Consider the following 12,143-nt stretch of genomic DNA (forward strand, 5'->3'; position numbering starts at 1 on the left):
TTGAGGCTGCATTTTCAGGGCAGAGGGAGGAATAACTTGACAGTGACCATAATACAAATGTCAAAATCCTTCTGGTGCACACTCAGAATTATTACTGGACTGCAGAAGAGGCAGGGAAAGAGCAAGAAGCAGTGCTTATCAGCATTCTTACCAACTTAATAATACATTTTCTGTTTACTGCCCTTTGCTGTCTTTCAGCCATCCCAAGAACCACAGAGCTCTAACAGGTAAAATCCCTTTTTGGGGGATGTGTTGATGCCTCTGTGTTAACACACACAAGATACATCTCTCATATGAGCTATTTTTAACAAGGAGGATGCCAAAATCCTTGTGCTGCAAGTGCTTAAGTTGTGTCAATTCCAGGAACAGCTGAGAGTTTCCAGCTTTGCTAAAATACACAAACAAATGCACTCTCATCTCTCTTAACCCAGCTGTGAGAAAGCCAAAGGAGAAAATGAAACCCTTTACTTTGAGTCAAGATAAAACATTTTATTGTTAACAAGGAGAGAATTAGAGCTGCTTCACTCTTGATCTAGAGATGCCTCAGATACTGAAACAATTAATTGGGCAAAGGGTTCAGTAAAACTGAAAGCTTGACAAGGAACAAATTTCTGATACCCAAGTTCAGCTTCTTTTCACAATTTTGTTTCATTTTTCACATTTGAATCTTAGCTGGCCAACAAAGATGAAATCCACTATGGAATAGGAACCTTTGGAAGAAGAAACTGTAAGGCTATTTATTGAAAAGTTATGCTGAACTGCAGTTACTTTAAAAAAAAACAGATTAAAATCTGAACAATGAAATTAAGATTTTGACATAGACTAGAAACATATATTTAAACTCAATGGAAGCAGTCAAAATGCAGTGTTGTTACAAGTTCAGTAAGGCAATAATGCCTAAGCCTGGTTCCAGGAATAACTAATTTCAGTGAAAGAAAAGAACTGTATTAATTGATAACACACAAATATTTAGCAGTGTGCATTTACTCCAGTAAAGACCAATTTACACAAAAACTACAAGAAAGTAGCAAGATATTCAGTAATGACTGATTAATTGCTTTATTCAAACTTAGGATAGCACAAATATATCCTCTTAAATTTCATTACTTGTTTTTAAATGTAATCTTCCTGATCCAACGTAAGCTCTGAAAGAATATTCTGTGTTAAAAGTGAATTTTAAAAAGCACTGTGTTTACAAAATAAAATTAGCATTGCAATGGAAGTAATGTGCACCCCTCAATTGCTGATGAAATTCTTGTTTACTCATTCATGGTTGCTAATGAGCAGCGTAGCTAAACCAGCAGGATACACAGCTCAATGTGTGGAGTATCACAGTGGACCAAAAACGGTATGTTTTCACAAATAAAATATGCAAAGCATGGGAAATTTTGTGTCTTGAGATAAAAACTATGCACTCAATCAGCACACAAGTGTGACAGTAAAGATCTGCAATAAAATCAAGGGCACATACAGCTTTATCATCATATTGTACCTGATGATTACAATTTAGCAACCAGCTGCCCCAGGGCACAGCAAAGATTTTATTAAGTATACAGGTTGTTCACGTATACACAGACAAAGGGTTGGGATTGCTGCTTCCCCCTGTTCTCACCATTGCTCCTGTGTTCTTCTCTGCAGCATTTGCAGGTAGACAGGGACCCCAATTCATCAGAAGGAGCACTCATGGTTAGACCAGGCTGATGACTGATTTCTCAAACCCCATACAGAAAACACCTTGATGGATGTTTTACAGAGATGTCAACACACCAATCTTAATACAAATACATCCAAAAAAGCCCCGGCTTCACTTAATATGTACCTTGTATACAAATTATAGCAAGTTTTTTTGTAAGTGAAGTGGGTATTTCTTATTTCAAAGCACTAGGCAAACCTTAAAGTATTATTTATTTCTCATATAATGACATTCCACACAAGTTTCTGCTCTTGGCATTGTATTCAGGTTTGATTTTTCAACACACCTAACAGTTGGAGATTGCTCTGTTGGCAGAATTCAGGAATAAAGTCTTAAAGATTCTCTTTTCCAACTTAACTGGAAAGAGCATAGCAAAGTGATATTGTAGGCCACAAGGAAGAGTGATCCATGAGTCATCCACAGATTTGAAAACTGCTGCATATTACTGGCTAAATTGTGGATTTCCTTGATGAATAAATACAGGAACTGAGCAGAGAGAAGAAACCTGCAGGAAAAAAAAGTACAAATAGACAATCTTGAACCATTGTAAAAATCCCTCTATAATTTAATAATGTAATTCTAAAGGTTTTTAATGAAAACATTGTTATATATTTCTGTCATGGCTTATCTTCTTCTAGTGTGGTTGAAGAAAGCATTTTTCCATGTTTTCTTCCATTTTCTGAAATAAATATATTTGTGATGTATCTTATTATGATAGCTGGCCATAAGTGAGCATTTTGCAAGAACACAAGAAAGAACAAAAACCAAATAAAACTTGATTGGCATTTTGTCTGAGTTTGACTTAAATAAGGGGTTCTCCATATAGTTCTGTTTAGCATAATTTAGCACAACAAGCAAAATTTGCTCTTCAGGGTAAACAAAGTTTATATTTAACATGGTGTTGCATCTCTCACTGAAAAGTACAGGTCCAATCAAAAAATTGGTTCAGTAAGAGTTCATTTTATTTAACCACTACTTAGAGGCCACAGTTCTGAATTCTCAGTAAATGTCTTCAGCTCAGAGGGTGCCAGAAATTAACCACCACTTCAAATACTGCATAATACCAAGAAAATACATTTTTCAAAACAAGCTATCACTAAAACAGAATCACCAAACCTGGCAGATGGTCAAGTAAGAAGTGCAAGTAGCAATGAAATCAGAAACTTTCCACCTGACTTCCAAAACAGAGCTGATTAGGCACCAGCTAGATAGAATTTCCATCAGCAAGGTGTGCATGTTTGTGGCCTGTTAATAGTGAGCTCATGCAGGTATTATCATTGTCACAGGACACAGCTAATGAGACAGAGTAATGACACAAAAAAAATAAATTTCAACACATCCAACCTTTAGCACAATGGCAGATGTGCTTTATGGTACTGAAAAAAGGCCTCTGAAAAAGGTGGTGCCAAATAACAGGACAAGAGGCAACAGGAAGAAAATGATGCACAGGGAATTCCACCTAAATATGAGAAAGAATTTATTTACTGTACAGTGAACTCATGCTGGAACAGATTGCCCAGAGAGGGTATGGAGTCTCCTTCACTGGAGATGTTCAAGATCTGTCTGGACACAATCCTGTGCCCTGAGCTCTGGGATGACCCTGCTGGAGCAGGGAGGTGGCACCAGGTGACACACTCTGGTCCCTTCCTACCTCAACCAGCCTCTGATTCCTCAGCACTTACAAATAGCCTCTACAGGACTAGATGGGCATCCCAAATATATGCTTTCCCTTGCAAGAATCCAGACAGCTGACGTCTCTCCCATGGAGCCTGGCAAGGGACAAGAAAAATTTCCAATTGCATTTTGGCAGCTTGGCTCTTTGGTAACTTGAATGTTACTTTCACTGGCCCTCAGCCAGAGCTCATTGGAGTCAGTGGGAATCTTTCCATTTGCTTCAGTGGCCTTTGGATCAGGTCCACATTAGCTTTCAGATTTGTTCATATGTTTCGGATATATCTGGAATTTATTTTCAAGGGCACAGTGTGTGAACAATAGCCTGTTTGCTGACTGCAACTGCACATAATTTACTTTGCCATGATAATAATTACAAAAATCTTTCTCTTCTTTGTGCATTGCTTGTATTAATTAAACAGTAAACTAATTTGGGTTACCCATGTAATAAATTCCTTGCCAAAGAAAAGGTAGCTGAATTCTTCATACATTCTTTTACCGGAACATTTAATTGAGAATGGCTAGATTTTTAGATATGAGGATGTGAGCTGAAAAACAGTGGTTTTATAGAACTATAACATCCATTTACACATGCAGAGATTATATTAAATGGCTGTAAAGAACACATAATATTTACTGTAATAATTTACTGCAACTGACTGTAATACTTCAGGGATGATTTGCCTTCCCAGTGTAGACTGCAATTGGAATTATTTTCTAGAACAGGGTTAATGTTCCTAAAATATGCTGTCATTATTTTATCATTTTATCCATAAAATTCACCAACTAATTTGTTTAGTGTTATTGCCATGTGCAAACATTTCTTTAAATAACTGACTTAGTAACAACTGACAATACTGGATGGAAGATGATTTTGCCATGTGAAACATTCCAATGACCATGAAATGAATATACTAGAATTATAATAAGTAAAACCAAAGCCACGTTTAGTGAAAAGGTACATGTGTGCAGGAGGAGAGTAAAGGCCAGAGGAGCTAATTCTGAGCTCTCAGCTGTGGTCCCAGCACAGGCAGGCAGCGAGGTGGGGCAGCAGATCCTGGAGCCTCACATCAGCTCTGCCAGGAATTCTGGAGTCCCAGCTCCTCACCAGGGAAGGTGCAGATGGCAGATTAGCTCACTTGGACTGCACCACAGCCCTCCAGCTGAGCAGGCTCATTCTGGTTCATTTGGAAAAGGAAGGATGCCTAAAAACAAGCTGTGAGAAGATGAAAACCTTTAGCTGTAAAAGGGTGATAAGACACAGAGGAGAGCAACTATGAATCAAAATACAATTATTTTTTTTAAAAGAAGGAGAAAAAAAAAAAGAAAACAGACAATAGAAAAAACCCACAACCCTAAACAAACCCAGAATGGTCAAGCCTTTCCCTCTTTAAATACCTGATCCAGCCCTTACACCACTCATGCCTGTAACAAGGTGAGAGTATTTATTTTAACTCACATCAGCTCATTAGCCCTTTTTCAGACAGACCATGCCCTACTTTATCATGAACGTCAAAATACATTCCAAATTTAAGAGCATAATAAGTTGTTGTGCCAAGAGAGACAAAGGCTGAAGTTTAGTGAAGAGGTAAAATTGCTTGTCCACAGTAACTCAGTGGCAGAGCTGACACAGGAAATCCTGTTTTTGTAAGTCCCTCTCTAGTGCCATTTCAGACTGAACACAGCAGCACCATTGTTGCAGGGAGCTCAGGATGCAGTTCTGCTTGGACAAAGCTGAGAATAATAAGAGTATATTACATTATAAGACACAGTAGACAGGACAGATACATTTATTTACCAGCTGTTTAATTATTTATACAAAGTATAAGAAGTGGGTCACAAAAATCCTGATAGTTGCCAAATTGCAGTCCCTCTCCCTGTTTATAAGTGAAAGCAATGTTGGCAAACTTTCATGTTAAGCCAAGCATCTCTTCTTCAGAAAAAACTGTATGGTAAAAAAAAAAATATATTCCAGAGGATGGAAAAAAGTCTACTAGACACCCATGTCTGTCTATAATTTGCTTTTAGGCTAACTGCCACTTCTCACAACACCACTATTAAATCATTATCAAATTAATAAACTTTTGGAGTATGTTTCTTAAATAGTGGTACACAGTCATCTGCAAGAAATATGTCATGGTCTACATACTGATATACCCAACCACTGTGAAATACTGAGTTCCATGAATCCAAAATAATCTGCAACATCAGAAAATATTTTACATTTTTAAGTACATATGGTGGCATTAATTTGAATTCAAGTCCAATTCAAGCTAAAATACTGGGAAGTAGGTTGTGCAGAACAAAACAGCCATTTAGAAAACAGGTTTTGGATCTTTTCCAAATGAAATAAATAACCTTTACCACTATGAACATAAACTTTCTAAGCAATAACTTTGTCTGTGGTTTGGAGAAACCATTGAAATAACAACATTAAAATGGCATTGGCACATTCAGAAGCCACTATTCTCCATGCTGTTCACATCTCACTGAAGACTTTACTTGAATAAAAATCTCCTGTGCTTTTTTGATAGATACTCTCGGTTCTGTGCCTGCTATTGACATGCTTCTGAAAGCTCAGTTTGATGAAGTCAAACACCGAGGAAAGAACTTAGAAACATATACAGAGAAAGAATAAGCCAAGAAGTAAAGCCTGACAACCATAAAACACCTCACAACACATGAACAGGAAGGAAAAATCAATCTTCTTTCATTGAAAATTCTGTGGGTCCATTTTTACACTGATTTGTACCCAGTTGCACATTTGGGATATGACACTCATTTCTGCCTAGACAGCTGTTTCCTAAAAATTAATTAATCCAGTTTGAGCAAAATATAAATTTTTCAATAAAATTTAAGGCTTTGGGAGAAAAATCACAAAATATCTAATACTGTAATAAGGGTTCTTCTTTAGATAGGTCTCACTATTCCCAGTTCTTTCTGATAAAATTCTAGCAACATAAAACTCAAAGTTTGAGACTGTTTAATCATCAGCTCTCAAGGATCTAAAAAAATGTCATCCATGATATTATATAAATGTCTCCCTGGGTATTTTCCTAAAGTTCACACTTCTGATGACTTTACACATTATCATATCCCTATGGTAAAAGAGAGACTGACAAAAAACCTATAATTTCTTCAGTTAATAATGATTTCCAGCCTTTATTTAAAATATCTTATCTCATCAAGCCATGTTGCACACCCATCAGGCTCTGTTCCTGCTAAGCCATTTGACATTGGAGAACAGCAAAGTTAAGAACTGTGACTGATCTTCATCAAGGAGTGCCCAGAACTGGCAGCAGCTCAGCACTCAGACCACAGCTCAATTTACGGTTTTGGCAACTATTTCCAGGACATTCTCCAAATTATTGCTACTGTCTTTGAGACAAAGTGCCTCTTTGCAAAGAGTCAGTGAACCTGGACACTGGATTCCTTACTCCAAACAAAAACAAATCACAAACCACTTTCAGTGCACCACTAATGGTCACTGAAAAACAGTTTCTTCAAGGTAATGTTTTCACAAACTTCATTGACTGCACTAAAGGTGTCACTGCCTTGCATAATCCTTTTTGATGAACAGCACAGGGAAGCGTTGCTGTCAGTTAGCAGCCACTTCAATGCTCAATATGGAACACAGCAACCTTACAGGAACTTGTAGCCAGTTACTTGCTGACACCTTCAGAAATATGTGGGATACTGTCCTTGACATTAAATCATCTAAAGCTTTTTTTTTTTTCCCCTATGGTGTACAATTTTCTGGCTGTCAGGGATGTCTTCAGAAAAGTTGTTAAAAGTATTCAGCGATAACCTTGTTGATAAACTCACCACTCAAAAGATAGTTACACAGTTTTATAGTGCAGTGTAGAAACTGGAATTTTCTCCTGTCTCTTGGCTTTAGTCTATGGACAACTTGTGGCCCAATAAAACAACAAACTGCATAAGTGCCTTTAGGAGGCTTCCTTTTGAGTATCAAGCATAAACTAAACTAATTTTCCAAATGGAAGAATTCCAGCAGCAGTGAAAATTCTTTAAATGACAAGTTTATGGTCACGCATGCTGCTCTGGAGTATAAAATTCCAAGCCCAGCCCATTCCTCAGCTATCTATAAATATTTCCTCCATTTGAGGTTAATAACCCCCCAGTCTGCTGGCATAGCCAAGAATGATCCCTCAAGCTGTTCTTCCAAATACACCTGAATTATAAACAGAGCAACAATTTAAAGTGTTTAAGTTCAGGTCTCGGTTTTAAATTCATTTCTGCCTTCAGAGCTGAAGATGAGAGGCACAGTAGCAAGCACTCATCAGCACTGTTCACCATGATCTAGCCAAGGCAGTATTTGTAAGGTCAGCCTCAGGCAATAGGGATGTAATTTTGGTTGGAAGTGCAAATGTTGCTCAGATATCCACATAATAAGTGAATAACAAAGTGAACAGCATAGGGCAAACATCAGAAGTTTATGGACAGCTCTAGTCCCTGTGAAGGCAAGGCAGTCAGCATCGAGAATCAATTTTACCTTCTTGTTTTTTCCTTGGTATTAGGAGGCATTTCAAAAGTGCATGTGTGAGAGTTCAAATGCATGTATAAAAACTACTAAGAAAAAAACTGGGGGGGAAAACATATGACACTATTAATCACAATGGTACATGAAATATTTCCAAATTAATAGAAACCCCATGAAAATGTGAAGTCTTCTCCATATAAGAAATAAATCCTAGCAAATTATACATGATATCACAATAAAACAACAGTCTGCTGGAGAAGGCATGAAAACTAAAAAAAACTTCTTAGAAGTACTTCATTAGATAACCTGCCAGCAGCTATGCAGGAGGATCTGATGATCACAATATAAATGTTCATGAAAGACACAGCCACGTTCACCATGGAGATCTGGGAGTTACACTGAGACTATTTCAACAAACACACTGAAGAATTTACCTCAAATAGAAATATTAATGTGAAGAGTTTTCAGCACAAGTGAACAGTAATAAATTGCCACAACCAGATGGTATTTACCCAGCAATCCAAACTAACTTAACAGAAAATAAATATTCTGTAACTACAGGGTGTAGTTCCCACTTAATTCTGCCTCTGTGGCAGAGGGTTTGAGGATGACTCATGTGATGCAGCATTAAAAAAACACCACAGAGGGACAGGCACCCGTAAAAAACATTCTTCCCATCAAATACATTTAAGCCTGGAAAGGTTCTGCTGCACAATGCTGAGGAAGCTAAATGCTCACTTGACTTCAAGAACCTGCTGAGAAAATTCATAGAAGAAAATCCCTGGTTTCTAACCACACTGCTTCTGGGTCAGACAGGAGGCAAACACAGCAGCTGGAAAAGAAGTGTGGGAGAGCATCAGTCCATACTTTGTGCATCACAGCACTGACAGCACCCAGAGTAATCCTGGGTTATTTGAACACTCGGCAGGATCAGTGAAATTCATCCTTATTTATTTACATAAGGTTTTTCTCTAAACAGAGGCCAATATGGCATTGAAAAATCCATACTAGATAATCTTTTTAAACAAAGCATTTTTCCCAGATTTCCTAATCAGGCCTCCAAGCCACTTCACACATGCACAGAAAAGATCTAGATACATCCAGAGGACTCTAAATTTATGGAATTTTGTGCTGTGCTGTGAGCGCAAGAATATTGTCTTCACCTGCCTTCCAACCCTATTCCTGGGTCTGGTGAAAGGAAATTGAGGTGCTTTTCCATCAGATACTCCATCTCCAGGGTCTAGGCTGATGCTGTTCTGTGGTGATTTAACCCATAACCTGTGACCAGGGGCCAAAAGAGCCCAGGGCTCTGCAGGGAGGGCAGCAGCCCCTCAGTGGGGCAGAGACCATAGTGAAAGCATTTTAAACCTCATTTTGGGATTCACCAGAAGCTGTCTGGCAGATGATTTCACTGTTATTGATTGGAAACTTTCACATATTTCTCTCTACTTCAGTTTTCCTTTCATAGAAGTTTCCAACAAGTAAATATATTTTCCGGTTGAATCACTTCTGGTCTTTAACAAAGCATATTAATAACATACATTTACATCATAGGAAACTTTTTCAAATTTCTTTGTAATAGTAGGAATTTAAAAAATTGAAATGCTACTCAGAAATTTCCATTTTATATTCTTTGGTAGGTTTGCAACTGTGACTCCCAGTTATTGCCATCAGCTAACCTGTTCCCTTAGATTCTTATATTTTTTCATACTTATACACCACAGAAAAAAATTAAAAACACAACAGGGAAAAAAAAACAAACAAAACAAAACAAAATGGTTTCTGCCCTGCTTTCCTTTCAACTGGGGGAAAAGGGATAAGATTTTCTAAAAACATATTTGCAGTCTGAATAAAACTGGACACCTAACTGAACCATAATTACAGGGGGTAAAAAGTGCTCTGGTAATGGGGATCCAAATTGTCCTCCTTTGACTCATTTGGAATGTGAAAAATAAACAACATGTTTGAGCAGAAAAAATCAGGATTTCTTAAAACTTCAGCTGCACAGTTTCTGTTGATTTTAACAAAACTCTCTTGGCAGCACAGCAAGTTTTGTATCTGCAATGCTAATGGAATGGAGATGATGGGAATTGTATCATCCTGCATATGGAATGAAAGGGTGTTTGCTGTATTTGCATACTCCCATATGCTATTATTTATCATTACAGTTGGCAATTTTGCTAACTACAAATTGCTAAGAATTTCTATAATAAGAACAAAAATGTGGAGTTTCAAAATGAGCCAGTATGATTTCAAATGCAGTGCAGAGCAGTGAGCAAACTGTGTTTTTCTACATGTTCTTGACTGCTGCCACAGATCCCGCATTACATTTGTCAAACCTTTATATAACCTGAAGTATCACTTTGAGGAAAGGCAAATAACTTTTGGATAATTCTATTATCTGGCCTAAAACAAAACCAGTGTTGTTTTTTTTTTTACTATGTCCCTACAACCACTGGAAAAACAGAAAAAAGAGAGCAAGGATAGATTATTGTACTGATGTAACACCATCCTTATATTTCATTGGTTTTATTAAGTTGTGCTTTAGTAATTTTCAGAAATACCTGGAAGGAGAGAAAGTAAAAATATCTCAGTCATACAAGGCTTCCAAGTAAATACGACACCAAGATGCCACTGAGCTGTTGAAATTACCCATTTTGGTTTTCTTTAAATTAAATTATCTTCATGGCATCTAATCTGTATATTGCCCCTGGAAATTTCCCTAGGTGGCAGGTATAGGTGTTATTGATCTATTGTTAAGGGTGACTTAAAGCCAAGTTAATTACAAGTAGATGTTTGAAAAGTAGCTGAGCCTTTGTTTTAGCTCATAATCTCTGGGGAAAAAAACAGTCATAGCCCACAGGATGATAAAAATTAGTAAAGTGAACAGCTTAAGGAGGAAAAGACACATGTACAACTGAAAAACTCAAGAACACCTTCAATTAAATCAATAAATCTCCCAACAGCATGGGAGAGAACAAAACTACTTCAGTGGTCAGGAGTTAATCTAGAAAATCTACCACCTAATCAATGTGAAGCTGCAGTCTGAGAAGCAAATGCTGGTTTAAACTGCTAAAAAAAATGTTGTGTGTGTACTTTGCCATTTCCCAATCCTTCAAAAAGATCACATTTTCACCAGAAGGTGCTGGGGAATGGACAAGAATTAAAGCCCTCATTTTCATTCCAAAGCTTCTGAGAAAGCAAGACATCACACAGAAAACTGATACTGCAGAGGGAAAAACAGACTCATGATTTGATGGGGAAAGCTGAGCAAAACATCTCTTAGAGTTTCAGAGAACCACAGGGATTTGATGGCATCTGTAAAGAGAGGAATGGCATGCAGATAGAGGACATTTCAGCAGCAGACAATAGGCATTTTTCACATGCAAGCATTAAAATGAGTTTGCTTACATAGGCAGCTGCCAGCAGATGCCAAACTAGGCTGTCACTGGGCAGTTGCACAACCATATTAATATTAACAGTTTGGACAAAATGAGAAGCCTTGCTGGGAGCTTCAGAGCATAAGAACCAAAATAGCTAATGAGTGGGAAAGTGCCCATAAAAAAATAAAGGGAAACTGGGCATTAGGACGTATAAAGCACTTCAGTAAGGTCAATGGCTAATCTTCCATTACACTGTGCACTTCTGTAAGGTAGTCTGTGTGTTCTGCTCTGCTATGTAAATATTATAATTCACCTTCTGGATGTGATTCTGGCAAAAGTGACACAATTGGCCAGGTACAAACCAAACAATAATAATACTGGCTGCTATGTGATCATTCTTTCTCTTTTGACAGGAATTCTGGAGTTGGGAATATGTTCATCTGGGTTAGCGGTTGTGTGGCATACTACTATCTGTTGTTCAGATCATTTTTCTTTCTACCACCAGCTTTACATTCCCACAGGCTCCTTTCTACATGCCCTGTCTGATATGAGCCAGAAATGTCAAATCAAACTTACCTCTTGTGGGCTTTCACTTCCAGCTGCAGAACAGACCCTGATCAGCCAGCCTCCCCCTGCAAGGGCTGCAGACACAGCTGTGCCTCAGACCTGCTGTGACAAACACGGCAAGCAGGCACCACAGCTCATTGCCTATCCACTGCTCCTTCTTTCCAACACACACAGAACAAGAGTAAAGCTACAAATCTCAATGCAGATGCTTCTCAAGCTGTGGTAGTATTCCCACATATTTCAGTGAGGGAGAAGGAAGTGTATTCCTTTTGCCATATTGTCATGGGGTAGCTTTACCTTTAAGGCAGCTGAGGAGAGAGGGGAAGTT

General features: G+C 37.9%; 1 long non-coding RNA gene across 1 annotated transcript; it reads right to left on the reverse strand.

The window, feature by feature from the left end:
* Window positions 1–463: 463 nt before the first annotated feature.
* On the reverse strand, window positions 464–12,132 carry LOC107203988. The gene is made up of 2 exons (XR_001521437.1): window positions 11,825–12,132; window positions 464–2,198 (listed from the first exon to the last, which is right to left on the reverse strand). It is a non-coding gene; the product is annotated as an uncharacterized LOC107203988 (long non-coding RNA).
* Between the last annotated feature and the right edge of the window lie 11 nt (window positions 12,133–12,143).

This window comes from Parus major, chromosome 4A (genome assembly GCF_001522545.3).
Source record: "Parus major isolate Abel chromosome 4A, Parus_major1.1, whole genome shotgun sequence".
NCBI classification, from domain to species: Eukaryota; Metazoa; Chordata; class Aves; order Passeriformes; family Paridae; genus Parus; species Parus major.